General features: G+C 38.2%; 1 protein-coding gene across 1 annotated transcript in view; it reads right to left on the bottom strand.

Annotated features, from left to right (window-relative positions):
• ARMC4 (armadillo repeat containing 4) overlaps positions 1–20,588 on the bottom strand; it is a 118,454-nt gene that overhangs the window by 24,198 nt on the left and 73,668 nt on the right. The window lies entirely within an intron of this gene.

The following is a 20,588-nucleotide window of genomic DNA, read 5'->3' as shown; positions in this document are numbered from 1 at the left end:
CATGCACACAGAGTATTTAAAGATAAAAAAGATGATGATTATCTTAGTAAGTCATCTGACAAAATAAGGCAAAGCAGAAAGTTTGCACAGTTGATAGTCACAAAAACAGCCATTCTCAAAGAACAAGATTTACATCGATGTTGAGAAGAAGAAAATTGAATAGAACTCAGAAAACACAAATCCTGAAAGAATTTTTATGATACAGGAACAAGAAATATATATTTGCATACGCAAAGAGTTCCAGGATTCTAAACTGTAACCACGAGTAAGAATGATGGATTTTTCACAAGGATACTACTGATTGTGAACCATAGGTATTACCAATTCAGAAGAATACCAGCAGTGATTTCCATAATGAATACAACAGGAGCTTACTACGCATTACAAGTAAAACATGCAAGTTTTTGTTCAGCACCAAGTTAAAGGCTCTTACCTCATTCTCATCTCCATCCTTTGTGAGCAAGGGGTGGAAAAAACAAGATTAAGCAAGACTTGTTTGTTGTGCTCTAGTGATGCTAATGGATACTTGTTGATCTTTAGTAATTATGTATGTGTACCTAAAGAAATGGTTTTCTAAATTAGTTTTCTTCATGATGGGTTACCTATATGCAATAAATCATAGAGCCTATTTGGCTGTTTTCTTTTATTGTCTTGGATGGTTAGATTTTGAAAGAACTTTCGTACAAAAGATCTTTCATTCGACTTTCTATTAATTGATGGGGTTAAATTAATGATCAATTTCGACTGTAGTGACAAAAAAAGTGGAAGGAGGAGGATGCAAACTTTTTCTTGACAAACGAAGTTCTAACAGTGAAAGTGGTTTTCATTCAAGAAACTCCATTCATTCCCACATCAAATGTTAAAATCAAATGAAATTTCGATCGACATTCGTCAAAGTGTTTGAGGGCATTATCGGGTGGTAAAGAAAGATCTTTCTTATGAACATTCGCTCAGAAATCTACTAGTGTATGGTCAGCTTAAGATTGGAGTTCAACATTGAGTATCTATTCGTGCCATACCCAACCTCAAATAATCACTGTTACTGTAGCACACAATCCTTAGTCCAGACCCATAAATATATATTACCACAGGCTGCAAAAAAAGGGGGTCTTTGGAGAAAGTTGTGTGGAACATATAACAAAAACCTTTATTAAATACACAGAATCTGAAAAAAATCTTAAAGTATTCACATTCTTCATATTTTTGCATTTTGTGTATTTAATAAGGATTTTTTTGTTATGTCTCATACAACCTTACAAAAATACCCCCTTTTTCTGGTAATAGGATAGGCGTTCCCCCTCCCTTTAAGAAAATGTTCCTCTCATTTTTTTTTGTTTTAATACAAGTCTAGCTACTAAACTAAAAGAGGGACAACTATGGAAGGAAGAGGGACAAAGCAATTTGGTCCCAGAAGAGGAATAGTCCCTCGAAAATGACGGACATATATGGAAGTTATATGTAACTCATTCCTTTAGTCCAGGGATGATTTGTAAGCAAACTCATCTAGCCAAAAGGATGATTTATGTACAATAAATGGTCAAATAAGACTATTCTACCATTAGACTATTCTAAGATTCTACGATACTACAGTATTATGCTAAGTGTTTGAATGCATATGAAATAAAATGGAGTATGAAAACATCAAAATCATTTTATATATCCAGCCCTACCATAATCATAAGATGAATAACTGGCGGTAATATCAAAGCATATTAAGAGCTGCCTTAAAACGCCTTGTTTTCGGTTCCAACAGACATAACAAAGGACATTACAGTATTTCTGTCGAGGGAACTCATTTATTACTGTAAACTAGCATGTTACATTTCTAAATTAAAATAATCTAACACAGGTCCTACAATGTCTTAAACAGATTAGACTGTTTACATTTTCCAAATTAGATTTTGTTTGTAATGGCTAATTCTGCCGCAGACTTACAGCACAAATCTACTTAGGAACTTGTCCTAATTGGGTTATTATCAGAGTATTTTTTCCACTAAACTTGCAGGCAGGATCCATAAACACTGTTTGAAAATGTTATCGCCACCATCTTCAATTACATTTTTTTGGGTCTGGATCTAAGTAACGTTTCAGAGTGAATCATGTTCTCCTGGGTGTTATGTTCCAGAACGTTGATGTTTGTGAGTTAAAGCTCCCGATAGCTGGTTTCATTTTTAACAATTGGCAACGCTAAGAAACGCTATATTGTGTAATTGATAATGTGCCCTGTGGGTTTTTTTTATTTACAACTCTACATCGTGCTGGGGCTTGTACTGGATTCAGTTACTTATGTCTAGTTTTGTGTCTATTGTGTTTTTTTTCCATTTGTCCCAGAATTTGGGTTTCTTAGGGCACATGGGGGAACTTTGTTCTCAATGTATCTGCCTTATTGTCATGGAAACTGGCTTTCCAAATAATTATTGGGTTCTGACTCCATGTAAAGGTTGTATAACATATGCAAGCTGAATGCATGAACTTTAGAACTAGTAGAAGTTTCAATCTACAGCTAAAATGGGGCAAATGTATAATGATAACAGAAGAATGGAATACTAGTTCCTACAGTTATCCCATATACATACTATGGCAGTGTACATTTTAGTACATTAAAGCTGAACTCCAGGCAAATAGTTAAATACATGGAAATAATATATGCAAGGGTGCAGCTTTACCTGCCAAAGGATTTGTATTTCCGTTAATCTAGTACTGAGATTTGCACAGCTCGGCCACACAGCACAGCTCTGCCTGGTAGGGATCGGGTCAAGATTTTTTACTTACAGGTCTCCTCCCCACCCCAAACCTTGTGACTGGACAGTAACAGGAAAAGTTAAAGCTTGATGAGCTAATACCTCTGTCACTCTCCTGTCTTCTTCTATGAACATGCTTGTTGTGGTGCAGCACACCTGATCAGATCCTTGTGCTGCTTTTTCCTCCCCCACTCTGGGCTATGTTATACAGGGACTGCAAGAGGGCAAGGCAAATTTATGTAATCCAGCTCTGTATTTTGTTTTTTTTTATTACATGTATTTATTTTAAATGCAAATAGTGTCAGTACCTAAGTTTAGCTTGGTATAAGCCTCCTGCAGTCCCATGTAAAGCAGAGCTCAAACTGGGAGAGGAAGCAATAGGTTAGGTAGACAGTTAGGTATGCTGACGTGCACGCCTGCAAACAAGGGACATGATAAAAGGAAGAGAGAGCAGAGTGACAGAGAGAGGTACTCATTAGTTTTCTGCTTCTTTCATTGTCCAGTCACAGTGTGGGGGGAGAGACAGAAATGTAACATGCCTTCAGCACAGAAAATCAGAAAAAACATGTCATACACCGACAGGCAGGGCTGTGTAGCAGAGCTGTTAAATCTCAGAACTGGATGGACAGAAAACCACATTTTTCGTAGGTAAAACAGCTCCCATTTATGTATTTCATTTGTGTATATAGCTGTTTGCCTGGAGCTCAGTTTTAACAAATTTTCCAGACATTGGAGTTGCAGTGTTTGTGCAAGCAGCCAAACTGGAACAGTTAAAATGATTCTGAAATGGTTAGTTAGAGTTGGAACATTAAAAAGGATGACCATATTATTTAATTTAAAAAAAAAGGTATTAATTACAGTTTAGAAGTTATGTTTATGTCTTTAATTTAAGGATCCAGCACATTTTCTGTACCAAATCAGCTCAAAACCTGTCAAAAAGTTTTTATTTTTTTACAAAAAATATATTTAGATGAATATAATCATTGCTGACATACAGAACTGCGTCTCTGGAGCCAAAAGGATTTCAACCCCAAAAACAGGCTGAGCAAACAAGACGGTAAAATGTCTTTCCTGCATATCCAAAAACACAAAACCATGATTATGTTTGATCAAGCTTTCAAATGTGTTTCTCTTTAGCAAGGATTAGTCTTGTTTAGGTGTGAGAAATCTTTTACTGCACACAGTTGTCCCCCAATATCTAAGGCCAGGTTCACACATGCACTACACCCCACGACACCCGGGACGCGCGTCCTGCTCAATGCAGGCAGCGATTGCCGCATGGCGCCATTGACATCTGCGCGGCAATGGCAGAAAAAAGGTACAAGGTACTTTTTGCGATACACGACGCGCGGCTGTTCGAAAGCACAGGCGTAATCACCGCGGGAAACCGCGCGATGCGACTGGGGTGCCATTACAAAAAAGTGGCACCCACAGCACGATCGGCGATTTTATTTGACACTCTATACGATTTTAGGAAATTGGTGATTTCAAGTTACAGTGGATCTTTACCACCTTTGGCTAAAAATCACATCAGCATACAGCTCTGCTGATATGAAATCATCGTAAATTCATTAGTTAAACAAACATATTTTCTTATGTTTTCTTTATTGTTTTATACTTCCTGGTTCTCTTTGGCAAAAAAGATGTAATGTGCCCAAGCATTACATCCTAGGAAGCTTACATCAGCAGAGCATTGCTGGGAAATCTCATCTGTAATTTCACGAGATCTCAGGGAAAGGCATTTTCCTCCTCTGAGATGATGTACATGGTCACATGTCCTAGTGTCATGTGCCAGAATTCCAGGAAGTAAAGGGAGATCTATTAATCTGCCCTTAGTAAAAATGGCCACTGTGAGAAGAATAGGGAGGAAAAGAAAAACAATGCAAGTAAAGAATACAAAGCCGGCAATTATGTAGAAGTATCTGTTTGTAGATTGTCATTACTAAACAGTTCCAAAGATGACTTTGTTGTTCTTTTAAAGAGATGAGTAAAGTTCCTCTTTAAAGCAATTTTTTTGTGAACAGCCATTGCTAGAAAAAGTCAGGTGAGTTTTGTTAAATGTATCGGAGTAGATTTGATATGATATATAATCTTTGTGCTATTTGACTGATAACAGATGGATTAGGAAATGATTTCAGTATGTTTATGGACATACTGCAACCACTGAAGACACCCCTTTGGCTGACCAATGTCAGTGGAAAAAAGCATTCATTTGAAGTGGATTTCCCAAACTGATTGCTAAGGCCGGCACCAGGGATGTCTACTCAGTGCATAATTATGCATGTTTGGCCACAATCTCATGTCTAAGCCTACTGGGTAGATGAGACATTGCTTGATGATTTGAGGGTTTCCAAATATCCAAACGGTATTTGATGTCTTAGCTTCAGATGGATGTATGAATCTCTAACAGATCATTGCCATTGTAAACTTCTTATATAGTATTACTTAGCAAGGCTGAACATTGTCTGACCGGAAAGATGCTGTATACAGTATAGATACAGTACCTGAACAATGATCTAGCACTGTCCTCTTTAATACATGTAGACATCTACAATATAATCAATGTCACAAAAGCATGATAACTCATGAACTGCGCTGCATTGCAGTAATTGTTATTATTTCCCTTGAGTATGAAAACTGAAATGACTGCTTCAGTATGCACAAGCCTTCAGCAATGTATTTGCTTTACACCAATGGTGGATAGAGTCTCCGAAGCACTCCTGCATGTGACCATGATAAGGCCACCGAATGAAATTTCTGGTTAAAAAACAAACACTTATACATTCTGTATTAATTGACAGCTAGATAAAAGTTAGCAGTGAGAAATGTCCAGGTCTACGTGGCAGTGGTTGGCAGAACAACAGTGGATCACAGAGAGAGGGTACTGTGTCCTGTAATGTACTCCCAGAAACAGGTAAGCTAAAATCCTATAGGGCATAGGGAGTTAAATCTTGAATGGATAGGATGTCCAAAAGCAGTTCAACAGAGAGGAGAACAACACAGCAACATTGGCTAACAGGCTCGTGAAAACAACAACCAACCCTATTGTGGATCAGAAGGGGACCATAATTCAAGGGGCCGTCTGAGGAATATTGCATCTGAAACTAGCATCTGCAAAGGCCCGCATGTTCACCTGGTAAACTTGACAAAAGTGTGAAGAGAGGACCAAGTGGCAGCCTTACAAATTTGGGATACTGGAGCCTGATGCTAAAAGGCTCAAGAAATACTAATGCTCCTAGCAGAGTGATCCTTTACCAGAAAGGGGGGAATTTTAACGTTCTGCTTATAGGCCTGAGTGAGAGTTTGCTGAATCCACCTTGCGACAGTGGAAAAAGAGGCTAGCTGCCCCATGCAGGGACTCTCAGGATTGATAAACAGGGAGTCAGATAGAAGCTATAGTAGAAGGGTAAACTCGAACAACCTGAACCACATCCTATCAAAGGAGAAACACTTCTTAAGAATAGTAAAACAATGTCCTGGTTGAGGTGGAAGTCAGCACCTCAACAAGAAAGGAGGCCTTAGGTCTCAGTAGTACCTTACTCTTTTGGATAAACAGAAAGGGCTCTTTACATGTCAAGACTGCCAACTCAGAAACACGCCTGGCACAAGTAATAGTGAGGAGGAAGGCAACCTTGTAAGTGAGTAGAGACAGAGGAATGTCTCTGAGAGGTTCAAAGGGCTTCTTCTGCAGAACCAACAGAACTAAGTTGAGGTCCCACGGAGTCCATATGGGGGAACAATGTGAGTTCTTCAATAAAGAGTGAGAGGAACCTCTGGAAAAAAATTGGTAGAAAGAAGGTAGAGATTTGGTCCTTGGTAGTACTCAAGGCTAAACGCTGGTCTAGACCAAACTGAAGGAAAGATAGCATGCGTCCCATGGAGTACTTCCTGGGATGTAACTTCCTTGTTTTACATCAAGTGAAATAAGCCTTCTAGGTGCTGAACCCGACGAAAACTCGCTGCAAAATGACATTCAGCCTGAAAGTAAAAGGATGGGCGAAGCGAGCCGTGAAGTCACAGCTCGCTCTGCCCATTTCACATTCTCAGCTGTCAAATACTACATAGCATTCGGGAACTTCCGAATGCCTCACAGACCCAAATGGCATTCGGGAGTTCACGAATAGCATCCGGAGTCCCGGAATGCTATGTAGTATTTGACAGCTGAGAAAGTCAAATGGCCGGGGCGAGCCGTGACGTCACAGCTCGCTCCACCCATCTGTTTACTTTCGGGCTGAATGTCATTTTGCGGCGAGTTTTCGTCGGGTTCAGACAGTCGTAGTGCGGTGGGACTTTTATTTCGGCGGGTCGACGGGCGTCGTGCATCGTGATTGACGCTGGATTACATCGATGTAGCCATTTTTATTTATTTATTTTTAATTAAAGGAATAGTCAAAAATTGGCTCTTTGTTTTTTTTTCAATTAAAGGATTTTATCAAAAGTCTGGACTTGTTAATGACTATTTTATTTAAACCATTTGGTGAATGGGAAGGGGTGTAAGTACCCCTTACTCATTCACAAGGGGGGGAGCGGCATCTGGTGCCATAATTAAAGGGGTACCCCAATGCAAAAAGGCCCCCTGGCCCGCAGACCCTCCCCATTGTCATTTTGCTGCAACGAACGAACGAACAAAACGAAACTTCGACCGGACTACCGCTAATGAATTCTTCCGAATCCCGAAAGTAATTGAATTTCGGACCTGAATCCCGAAAAATGAAATAAAGCAAAATCCGAATCAAAACTACACTAAACGAATTTTTTGCCAGTGCACATGTCTACTGAGCAATAGTTTTAATACATTTTTACCATTATTTCCTATGGTACCCTCTACTTAGCAACACCAATATACTAGACTTATCCCCTATGGAACCTTCTACATAACAATATTAATATACCGTAAGGACCTAGGAATGTATCTACTGGAATAACTTCAGAGGCATGCCATCTCTGGCTTATGTTGATCTGCAGAGCTCTTTATTTTCCATGTTAGTACATTTCCCAAAGGTTCTATGTGTATCATTCTCTTCTTCCCTTTATAATGTGCTCATCCTCATCATATGTTTCATCCTGGACATGAACAGCAGATTTGCGTGGTGTGATTTTCATACTCCAAAAGAGCACGCTAGAGATTAATGTTTTATTGGAAATCATCATAAATTCTTCCACGAATGCTTACAAGGTGTTCATAGTCCTAATGTTACTCTTGGTCTGGCTTCTCAGATTTCTCTAGGCTTATTAGTGTGCCCACATCAAGGTACATTTCTCTTTTATTGAACTCTGTGGCGTTTCATTGCTATTTTATACTTATTAATTTTGCTGGCACATTATTTTCAGTTCCTTGAGTTACACACAATAAGCTTATAATATACATCACACGATATGCATCTGTAATTCTTTATTCTACACCATGTTACAAATACAAATAGACATTTTCTTTCACCGCAGATGATTTCTAAAATGACTGGACAAAGCTTCGTAAAATGCTTATATAAATTTAATGTTGCATGCTCATGGTCTCTAACGCTATGCAGCCTGCATCTGGTTGTTCACTGAGCAGCTGTCATTACAGTAAACCAGGGCAGTTCAAACATACATGAATAAATACCATGGTAAAAATGTCCTGCCCAGATATATGGATGGCTGAAGTTGTATGCAGATTTTAATTTTTCATTGAAAAGTTAAAGCCCAATGTCAATACATAGTAAGAAGAGGAATCACCAGCACTCAGTAGAATAATCCAACATGTCCATTTATTGGACATAAACGTCACAAAAAGAGCCCCTTGTGATTGTGTGACGTTTATGTCCAATAAATGGACATGTTGGATTATTCTACTGAGTGCTGGTGATTCCTCTTCTTACTTTGTGTCTGCACGGTGCCATCCGTGTTCATCACTACAAGCACCATTATCTACATAGGCCTGGATTGCTGCAAGGTGTGCGGAGGCTTTCCCCTTCTATCCAATGTCAATACATTTATTTTTTTTTACAAAATTTTCCTTCCTTAAACCTCCCCTACCTGATTCAGGCAACAGTGCCCTTGTCACAATGTGGTGTCATTTTCTGGATCACTGAGGGCCACCCACTGCCACCGAAGGAACTCATGACAGGATAATAGTTATTTTTACTACTAGTTACTGAGGCTGTTCTTCACATTAAGGAACCAATGCGAAGGTTTGGAAAGTGGGAAAGGATGCAGTCAAGCCTGTATTGTCCTGAAAAAAAGCTGCCTATATTCCTGGATCTATCAATCGTTTTGAAATATGATTTTTCATTAAATATAACCTTTGCCTAGGCATTTGCCACTATAAGTCTCTTTAATTGCCTAAGTCTGTGACAGGTTTAAATTAAAAATAATCTAATCCACATTTACTTATCATACCACCTTTTATATAGTATATTAGTTTTGAACTTTTATTGTTTTTGATGCAAGTGTTTTGGTGGCACACATTTCAAAATGCAAATGACAGCCCAAACACATTTTAGCAATTGCTAAATCTAACATATTTAAAATGCTGACTTATTGCACGTGAAAAAGCAATAAAGGATCTTTTTTAATGCATAAATATTAAAACGAAATAGAATGCAATGAAGGAGCTGGGAAGCTTACACATTTAATTGTGTATCTTGTGTATTTTTTTTTGTTTCCTAGTGCTGGGAGATCTGACATGATACAAGTTAGCTGGTCTCTGACCCCTGACACCTTGAGAGATAATGGGCCTCATTTAAAAAGGAGTGGTATGGCCCCCTTATAATAAAAAAATACCACATTTATAAAGCACAGTGCAAAGCTTTGGATTCCATTTAAAATTATAAAGAAAAAAAAAAGTCTAGAGGAAAGCCCAGTCACAGCTGTCAAGATACGGGCACCATGTGGTTCACACCACAGCCTCTACTTTATGAATAACTTGCAAGTCTATGTGAAGTAAACATTGTGATATTTAGTGGATAACATTAACTTCTCTAAATAAGCCCCTTAGTATCCATGCCACCCAGTTCCTTAATTTGTATGACTGACAGCAGATTAGCGAAGCACCACTGAGAACAGGTACATTTGGGTTTTGTGAGGTCTTGCACTACCAGAATCCCTGTTGCATGAAAAGCATCTGCTAATAACTTATGTAATGTTTGCTGTCAATGCTGAAAACAGTCAATCAATCACTGGCAGTGCTAACTCCAGGAGCCCTATGTTTGTAATTTAAATACATATTTAGCTCTATACCTGATATACCTGATCCTCTTTTCCCCATGACACACATCTAGGATCTGATAGAAGGAGAATGGAAAATCCAAATGTATGTATAAAGGCAATGGTTTCAGTCTAATAGCTCATAAAAGCCCTGGAAGTCTTTAAGTATAAAGAGTTCATACCAATATTCAAAGCAAAGGAAAACAGCCTAAGTATAGATGATTACTGAGTTCGTATGCAGCACTAGCCTTCCATGCATAAAAGAATGATGGCCAATCAAATTGATTTCACTTGTAAGGTACAAAAAGTACATTGTTTCTGATCCATAGTAAAAAAAAAAAGAAAGCACCACATGGAAATGGTTTATAGAAACATATTTTGATTTGTGTTATGTACAATACCAAATCTTTAATATTTTATATGGTCATGTATTACTTTTTATGATTTGTCCAATGTGCTTTTATGTTTCTTGCATGTCTCAGTTCTTGTGATGTTTGCGCATCTGGAACAGGTTGAAAATGGACCGTATGTGGCATATGGGTAATCAGCGAGACTTTATTCTGCATTAAAAAGTAAATTAAATTTAGAGAGATCTATTTTCCAGAAAGCAAAACCCTCTAGCTCTCTAGAGTAAGTAGAGTTCATCAACTTTAAAAAAAAAAGTAGTAGCAAACAGAATTCAGCCAGGAAAAAATAATCCCAAAGCTAAATCAGGTTCTCGTTTGTTTCCAAAGCTGAGTATTTTTCTTATTTCGTAGATTACAACTGAATAAACAGAGCAACAGGCAGCACTGATAAACGGTTTTCAGACATCTATCGGCGGTGTTTTTTGGATCTTGTAGAAAGCTTGTAATGTCAGAAGCAATTTGTCAATAGGGCTTGCTTGTGCCCAAAAATGTGATGGTATGACTATAGAAATAAACTGCGATTATCAACAAAAATCATCTTGGGGCTACCGCTTAAAGACAGAAAGAATAGAATGGTTTTGTCTAGGAATTCTGTCATCTATAAAATAAAAAATCTTTGTCTTCTGAACACAGATAATTCTTTTGGCAGGAACGAGAGAAGTTTATCTAAAACTGTTTTCACCTTCTCTTTGCAGGTGCACGGTCAAATGACCATCCTTCATGAGCCAATCATTGGCTAATGCTACGAAGCATAGGATAAACAGTAGCAGCACCAAAGTACAACATTTCGGTGATAATAAATTACATTTTTAAAAGGCTGCAAACTATTACATACGTTTTAAATATGCTAATACCCGGTAGTTTACAAAGCAAAAAAAAAAGTTGTCTGAATTTTTTTTCGATCTGACAAATTTAGTGATTTCTGAGTTGTAAAAGTGATTTCCATTGATCCCATATACAGTCCCATAAAAGGCAGGAAGGAAATGCTTGTCATAATGACACACCATTCCTGCTCTCTTGCTCATCATCAGAACAAAACTGGATGCTGGTCATTTCACTAATTCTAACTTTGTATTTTTCTTATTTTTTAACCTTATTTGTGTCTTGTCTATTTGCTTGATTCATCTATGGACACTTTTGAGTAGCCCAAAAACATAATGAAAGGAGGCAAAGGGTGACTCAGGTAACAAGCAGTTGTCATTGGGTGAGGGTGCCTCATTGGGGCACAGTGTATGATGTGGACAGTAGTGCTGTGTTTTATATTTGCAATAACAACCATTTAACATGTCTGAGATAAAGGGGTTGATTTACTAACCTTATAAACACACCACGAATGTGTATACACCTCTGCAGTGTGTTCCCTCCCAGCATGATCTATGGGTGGAATCTAAACACCTTTGTAATGTGTACACACCCAGCAGGTGTGTTGTGCAAAGCACTGAATGAATTCCAAGGTGATGCTGGGTAAATTAGCTCTATGTTTAGTTGCTTGCGATGATGAATGCAAGGAATGTAAATGCATGAGCTAACCATTTTTGTCTAAACTGTGAAGCAGCATTATATATGCATCATGTGCATGATTTTTCCATATATGGCATTAGTGGAAATATGCTTTTAGAGACTTTTTGGTTGATAAATACGTTTTGCTGTGTGAAAATCACACACACCTGGTGTGTGTGTGTTTAGGTTAGTAAATCACCCCCAAAGAGTACTTAGAGGAGAAGGATCTCTAAAGTCAGCCCTGCATAGATGATGGCATGTAATCAAAAGGGAATACAGATTACTCCTAAAAAATGTACCTGCCTCCTCTACGTGGATAAGAAATATGAAATATATACATGTAGGAAATATAAGCTTTCAAGCAGATCTAAACCCCAGCCTCTGTAGTGACATAGAACAACCACAGCACACAGCGGGGATCAGGTACTTGATACACCCTAGCACCAGTGCCAATAGTTCTACAGGAATTAACACACTGCCCACCAGAGAGGTATTTTGTCTTTTCTTTTACAGAGTGGCTCTGTTTTTTAAGGTACAGACAGTGCGGGAGTCATTGTGACATAATGGTCTCCACTTTCCACTAAGCCCTGACCCCATTATCCCGAGACTGCACCACTGCAAAATATATGCAGAAACTGCTTGACCTGTGGTTTTTGTCCTCTAGAGGTAAAAAACTACACCTACATATGTCAGGTAAACCCCAAATCTACACCCAATGCACACATGTGTCTTGCTCTTTGGATCATCTTTGCTGGTTAATGTCACTCAATGATGCAGAGAGAAGTGCTGACATTAAGACATTAGCGTCTTTCTTTGCATCACTGTCTGTGAGTGTACCGCACCATCATGCCACCCTCTCAGGGGGGCATGGTTATGACGCCCTACACTCACAGGATGTACTTAGTTTTCCGGGTTGAATGATGCTGGGTGTCATTCACATCGGAAGACTAAGAACATCCAGTGGAGGAAAATTATTTCTCTGGGAGTCAGTACCAAAGAAAAGTTAAGTATTGCAACCAGGGCTGCTTTATTGTTTAGAACCCCTGCTGGGGGACTATTATTTTTTTATTTTACTCTAAATTTGGCCCTAAATAATCTAATATAATTACAAACCAGTGTTTTCACTGCAACAGGTAAGACATATTATAATACTGTTTGGAGCTATAGAGAAAATGCAGGTAAGTGGAATACTGTGTCTATGATAATATTCATATTCCTTAGTATATTTGGCAAGGATATCAATGTAGAAAGTTTCTCATAGCAACCAATAAAGCCTGGACATAATTTTTTAAATCAGAAAGGAGGGAACAAGAAAACTAATGAATACTATTTACAAAGTACATTCTTTCACTTCTCGGCCTTTGAATAAGACATTTTTCGGAGGAGTAATTCTAAAACAAATATTTTGCAAATTGTGCTTGCAACGCTTTTGCAAAGTAACACAATAAACAGGAGTGACATCTTTAAAGTCACTCATTTATTTGGCCTGAAAAATGAACACAGATCTGATCTTATTTGCAAACGAGGAAATGTTTTTCTTCTTTACAGCAATTTGTGGAAGAAAGTACCGCTGGAATTTGAGCACAATGAACAGTACTGGTGTATAAAAGTTATTATGTCTAGATATGTGTCTACCAGCTGTTTCATGTTAAATCTGTTTTCTAAATGCTTAGAACATTTGAACCATTAAATTGGGCTGTTTTGGTAGATGGCTGGATTTTTTTTTTCATTTACAAAATTTAAGAGAGAGAAAAATTGGAAGATGATGTACACTTTTTTTCTAGGCTTGTGTAAAGGTGAAAGGTTATGTAAACATAATATTAGATGGGTGTATTTCATAAGGTAAAAATTTAAGAAGCCCATAGCATCCAATTAGAATTCTTTGCTCAGCGATATGACTACTGTAAACTGGATTGGTTGTTGTTGAACTGTACTCTAAAATATCACTATGGATTAAATTAAAATTCTAGGCAATGCCAGGTTCACCGTGAATACTGGACGTTCGTTATTTGCCAGAATAGCGAACTTATGGGCACGTTCCCCAAAGCCCGAGAAGTGAACCCCCGTAATGCATTCCATGACTTGCGAACTGTTATCAGGTACTAATGTATGGCCAATGATGGGGGTTTGCAAATATGCCAGCCCTCTCCCTATAAAAGTAAGCTCTCCCATCAACCTTTTGTTAGTATGTGTTGAAGTTGGCGTAGATAAGGACAGCTGGCATTCAGATTGATTTCAGGGAGAGATTACTGAATCCTGTACAGTGCGACGTGCAGAGTTATACAGTGCTATATACCATGCTGTATAGTGCCACTGCTACATTACATTGAATTGCAGTGTGGTGGGCAAGAAAATGTGGAGTGCTCCCCCTTCCCCCATATTTATTATACTGTTCAGTGATCCATTACTGTTAATTGCATTGCAGTGTGTACCACCCATTGTATTCACAGAAAACAGACCCAGCAGGCCTTTTTCTTTAAAGTTTTTGCTAGTAAATAAATAAATACAGTAAAGAAATATATAAAGAAAAATTATTTAAAAAAGGGTTTGTACAGGAGGAAAATGTGAGAGAGGCACAAGATCAGCAAGGCAGCATGTCATCCAGGGGCAGCTTCCATAGAAGTAGAGGGAGCAGATGACCTATTCCCCCAGATGGCACTGCTCCATGGGTGCAAGCCACTGGAATACCCCTTTTCACCCCACAGGGCTCAGCAGTCTGGGCCTTCATCCATACATGTTCTGCAGACAGCACTGTAGTGGTTTGCAGTGTATTAACCATGGTAAATGTACCAGTCATTTTGGTACCACATTGCTGTTGATCACAAAGCTCATTGAGTGCAGCACATGAATGATAGCAAAAGGCCCACAATTCTCCTCCTTTTCATTTGTATCTACTGCAGCACCTACCAGAGCACACACTGCATGGTGTAACAGACACGCACTGGAGGCACACCAGCAAGAGGAAGAGTAGGACTTTCTGCTGTCTCAGGACTTGCTTGGCTTCAATCCTTAAACCAGTAAAAGGAGGAGTAGAGGTGACAGTGGTTGCATAAGCAAGACTTTTAAGTCCTTCTTCACGATATATCTCCCAGGCCTAGTTGCTGACAGCAATCACAATCAGTGCCTAACTCATATGATCTCTGATTATATGGGGCCAAGGGAAGATGTAGACACCCTTAGAAAGAATGATACCCTTAGCTTTTTGGTCTTGAGGATGGACAACTTGACCAAGTTAGCCCAGTATGCAATTGAGCTACTGAGCTTCCCTCTGGCCAGTGTGCTTTCAGAGCAGGCATTTAATGCAGCAGGTGTTTTTTTCACAGAAAAAAAAGCCTATCTGTCCCAGACACCGTTGACCAGATGACCTTTTTAAAAATGAACCAGTCCTGAATTAGCAAAGAGTACCAAACCCCTGCAGCTAATGCCAAGGATTAAACATTATTTACCACATGGCCTTTACATCTTCTACCACCACTACTTGCCTGCCACTATTACCCCCTACTGTCACCAAGGCAGGCCCGTCAGCATTACCATCTTGTGCTGCATCTAAAGCTCTAGTCCTGTGCATCGGTACTATCAAGGTGCCACACCTATTGTTTCTGAAGTTGCTCCTAAGCAGCCAAATTTGTGCAAATTTTTCTGCAGGGTCAGTCCTGTGTTGCACCGCAATATCTGCGGTGTATTATGTTGCTGAATTGAGCATGTTTTGTGTAAGCAGCAATTTATTTATTTTGTAAGTTATACTACGTGACGGAGAAACATGTAACAAATATAAAATAGGTGTTATCCCAATTTGGCTGCAAAAGTGGAAATACACTTTAAGGCATCAGGGGATGATTAAATATTCTGGTGGGAGAGGGTTAAGCATTAGGGAGGTCGTTTAGTGTAGGGGATAATTTTTAGGGCCATCTTTCTGAAAATTACCAGTGCCGGATTCGTGGCGGCAATAAAATAAAAGCATTAATTTCTTCTAATAAATCATTTTTTCAAAATATGCAGAACATTTACGAGAACCTTCATAATTTTTTAATCTTCTTACAAATTTTTATTTATATCCTTTTCCTACTTACATTTTGTGAAAATAACAATTATTTGACTGCTCAGAAATTGTGTAGCTTAGAATATGAGAAGTGTTTCCACAGGGGGTACTTCTCAGAAAGTAAATTCCTCAAAACAGTTAGAGCTTCTCAGTGCTTCCACTGTGAACTTTTCTGTGTATTGTGAAACATAATAAAATATATTCTTGAATAAAATCATTTAAACAGAATCTATTATTATATGGCTTACCTGAGAATCTGAAAAATTTGTGCTCTGCCATGAAAGATTTATGTATTTGCCCTCCTCATCTAATGTACTTTCAGGATGACTCTGGGGCCTGGGAGGTAGAGTTTAAAATGTTCCCAGTCGACAGTTGTGTTTTTTGGGGTCCCTTTGTACTTGGGAAAACATTCAAAAGCATATGAAGGCACTGAGGGTGCATTCTAATGAATTTACCCATTACAAGATTTGTATTTCTGTCCATCCAGTCTTCACATTTACACAGCACACCCCTGTGTGGCAGGATAGGAACCATGATTTTGTCTGCTGCAGTTCAGTAACACTTGCAGGTCTTGTTCCTCCCCTAGCCTGTGACTGGACAATGAAATAAAAAGCAGCAGAATTATGAGTTCATCTCCCCGTCACTCTGTTCTAGACATGTTCGGACGAATTTTCGGACATTCGGACATTCGGATGTATCCGAATTCCGAATTACAGATATAACGAATGCAAACGAATCCGAATTTCCGTTTCCGAAATTCGGTAGTTCGTTCGAACGTTCGTTTTCGTTTCTTATTCGTTTAGTTCGTTGAAGAAAAAACTTTTTCCCCCTCAAATGTCACTTTGCTGCAAAGGAACGAACGAATGAATGAAACGAATAAGAAACGAAAACGAAACGAACGTTCGAATGAACTACCGCTACCGAATTTCGTCCGAATCCAAATTCCGAATCTGAATTGACTTTCACACCCGAATCCCGAAAAACTAAATAACACAAATCCGAATTTAAAACGAAACTAAACAAATTTTTTGGCAGTATACATGTCTACTCTGTTCTCTTCTCCTATTAGTATGCCCATTGTCATTGCATGAACTGATTGGCTCCTTGTGGTGCTTCTCTCTCTTCCAGTCTAAAATCTGTTGTTCATGGGGTGGCAATAGGCTGATACCAAGTCAAATTCTGGTACATGTGTTGCTTAAATTAAAAAATACATTTATTGATACATTACTGAAAATAGCGATGTATTCATTTATGTCTTTACATCTGCCTGGAATTCAGCTTTTAGGATTAAGCTAATCTATAAATTTAGGTGATATGTAAAAGTAAGGGATCAGTAAAAGACAATTTCTTGTTCAGGTTTAATAAGTGTATAGAGCTTTTCTAAAGAAATGATACTACCCATGCAACCTTCATATTCACTTCTAAAGTCCAATCAGATGCACAGAAATCAGAGAAAGGCTAAAGTTGGAATGCATCATTGTCATTCTCCCTACAACCCCAGAAGTAGATATTTGGCAAAGGAAAGCAGCCTTGGATGTGGGCACCAATGTGGCACATGTATTTAATCTATTAGTGCAGATATATATATTACACATGTGGTCTATTGGTTTAAATGAACTTGTGAAAATGACCAATTTTCCATCATTATTGTAGGTTTTATAAGTCTTTAAGCAGATGAAAAGTCTAATAATAAAAATAAACACAATATGTTGTCTATAGAAAAAGGAAGGATAATTAAAATGCCTGACAATGTTATGTATATGTTGAAAAACTAGTGGCTTAATTTTTAACATTACGATTGTCGGGTTTCTTTAATTCACAGGAACAATATTGCTTCTTTCAAGTATTGCTTTGTATAGTGAACTGTGGAACTGTCGTAGCTAATGATATAACACAGCACTGCAGGTCAGTTTGAATGATGTATTGATGCTTTAGGGTTTAATATCCTATAAACAAAATGCCATCCAAACCAATCTCCCTCTCTCAGTATGTATATATATATATATATATAGGTTTTTTTTTTTCAGTTTTTGCAGTGTAAATACTCGAATATGACTTGGTATGAGCCTCTTGCATTTCCAGTACAGCAAAGTTCAGATATGGAGAGGGAGAAGCAGCAAAAGGAGAAGCAGTGAAGGAGAGTTGTTTGCTTCTCCTTTACTGTCCAGTCACCGGGTGGCAGTAGGGGGAAAACATCTAAGCGAAAGTGAAACTGCAACAGAGAAAGATCAGGTTCCATCCCTGATGGACTGAATGGACTGGGTGGACAGAAATACAAATCATTTTTGGCAGATAAAACATCCCCTTTATAAGTATTTCATCTGTGTATTTAGCTGTTTGCTTGGAGTTCAGCTTAAGGGTTCAGAAAATACTAATGGCAGCTGCTGCAGATTTACATATTTTCTTATCACAGACCAATTGATTAGAGTTCCAGCAGGATATCAATGTTTGCAATAAATGTGGTATTGTAATTAGAGATAACACACTGCTGACTTCCTGTCTTAAAATTCCATAGAAGATGAAATGACGCTAGTAATCAAAGTTAGATTCAATCTCTTATCTAAATGTCTGTGGAGATGACGGTATTATTGCAGACATGTGTGTTAATATTATATATAAATGCCAGCAAAAACAAATCTGATTAAATATCTTTCTTGTGCACAGGCCCTCTACAAATAAGCCCACAAGGGTGAAACGCATCAGTGGTGGGCGGTGTTTGTGCGAGGAATCCTGTCATGTTTGAAGCTGTGAACATTATGGATTAGAGTTAATGATCAGTGGACATTGGTGTGCAGTCCTTTTTCTTCAATTTCTAGATAAAGATACTATCACACACATGTTTGTTAATATTATAAATAGATAACAGGAAATAAAAATCACATACAATATATTTCTTGTGCACAGGCCTTTGAAGTTGAATTTTGCAAGTATGTAGGAAACTGACGTGCTCGTATCACACTCCTTTTATGTGAAGAATGTGCAAAATAAGTGTCAAAACCTTTTTTTTTTCACCATCACTTTTTCTTTACACTCGCTTTTCTAAATACTAAATGCAAGTGCAGTACAACATTTTGATAATTATATAGTGCATTTTATAGAAGTATATACATAGAATCCAAAAAAGGGACAGAGGGATTCACATCCAAAAGAGGGGCAGTCCCTCCACATGCATTCAACTGTTTGCCTGTAGTTCAGCTTTAAAGGTATGATAGTAGAACATTTGGCCTCTGCATGATTTTATATGCTGGGATCGTTATTAGATAAACTGAATAGCTACTGCATAGTTCCTGTTTACTTTTCATTGAAAGATTTTATTTGTCTACTCACATCAAATATAATCAATAGGCCAAAGGAAAAGCAAGCAAAATGCATTTTTATTAATATGTAGATAAATAAATACTAGAGGTGCACCGAAATGAGAATTTTAAAACCGAAAGGAAGCCAAAATGAAAAAAATGTCGGGCCGAAACGGAAACCAAAATTTTTTTTCTAACTTTTTCAAATATTTTCAAATATTTTATGTTGATTAATTTTTTTATAAACTTTAATTTTTTATATTACATTTTTATTTATATTAAATATTTTTATTTTTTACTTTACTTTTAGGTGCTTCAGGGAAATATTAGGGGTCTAAACGGACCCCTGATATTTCCCTTTTGAGTCCTCAATCTCTTTTTCTGCAGCCCCTGTTATAAATGAACAGGAATCCTCTATAATGAGTGTTCCTGTTCATTTATAACATGATGACAGAGTATGTTTACTATATCCAGAATTATGAATAAACGGGAGGTGATGTAGATCACTTCCCATTCATTCATAATTGAGGATATAGGAAACATACTATGTCCTCAATTATGTACAAACACTCATCGATCACTGACTGTTTGTACTCGCTCTCCATCCTGACAAATATCATAGGAGGCTGGGCTGGGGGGGTGCAGGAGGAGAGCTCCGCATCCTGTGACAGCACTGGCTGTCTCCGCCCACACTCCGCTCTGCCGATCTGTGATAGGAGGCTGAGCGGTGAGGGAGGAGAGACATCGGCCGCTCACAGAGCTCTCCTCCCGCAGCGCTCGGCCGCCTGTGACAGTTTCTCTTTCCCAGAGAAAGAACGGTTGCACAGCTACATCGGCAGAAAAATGGCACTTTCAGCATTTAGCCAAATATATTATGGCGGCCGATATATCGGTGCATCCCTAATAAATACATTTCTTTAAATTAGATAAGTGTTACTCTAGGTTTAATGGTGTATGAATAAAGAGTTGAATACATGCTGCGTTGTTACCTTCTACCCAATACAAATTGAATTGTTTTTGGTTGAGGTCTTATTTGCTTCTTGAAATGAAGAACAATGGAACATTGTAATGGAGCATTAGAACAATGGCATGAAAGACAATGGAGAATTCAGTCCAAGTGAAATCAAACGCTTACTTTGTTATGACCCTCTGATCCTTTCTACGTATTCAAACTCAACCAATTACCATGGGTGAACTGTATATACAGCAGCCCCTATTTGTACAGAACAAATTGGCTGACAGTCACCCTAAATTGATTGTGACTACCACCGGGTACAATGAAGCAACAGTGGGCCCAATCCCCAGTACTTGCTGGGAGGTCTGAATAGTAATTGTTGTTTATAATGCATCCAGCCGACATTATGCCAGAATGAGGGAAAAAGAAAAAATTGTTCATATATGCATAAAAGGAACTGAGGTT

The sequence above is a fragment of the Nanorana parkeri genome, unplaced genomic scaffold, assembly GCF_000935625.1.
Source record: "Nanorana parkeri isolate BGI_ZX_2015 unplaced genomic scaffold, ASM93562v1 scaffold355, whole genome shotgun sequence".
Classification (NCBI taxonomy): Eukaryota; Metazoa; Chordata; class Amphibia; order Anura; family Dicroglossidae; genus Nanorana; species Nanorana parkeri.
Note: the sequence above shows the minus strand (reverse complement) of the source record. Positions and strands in the feature narration are given on the sequence as shown.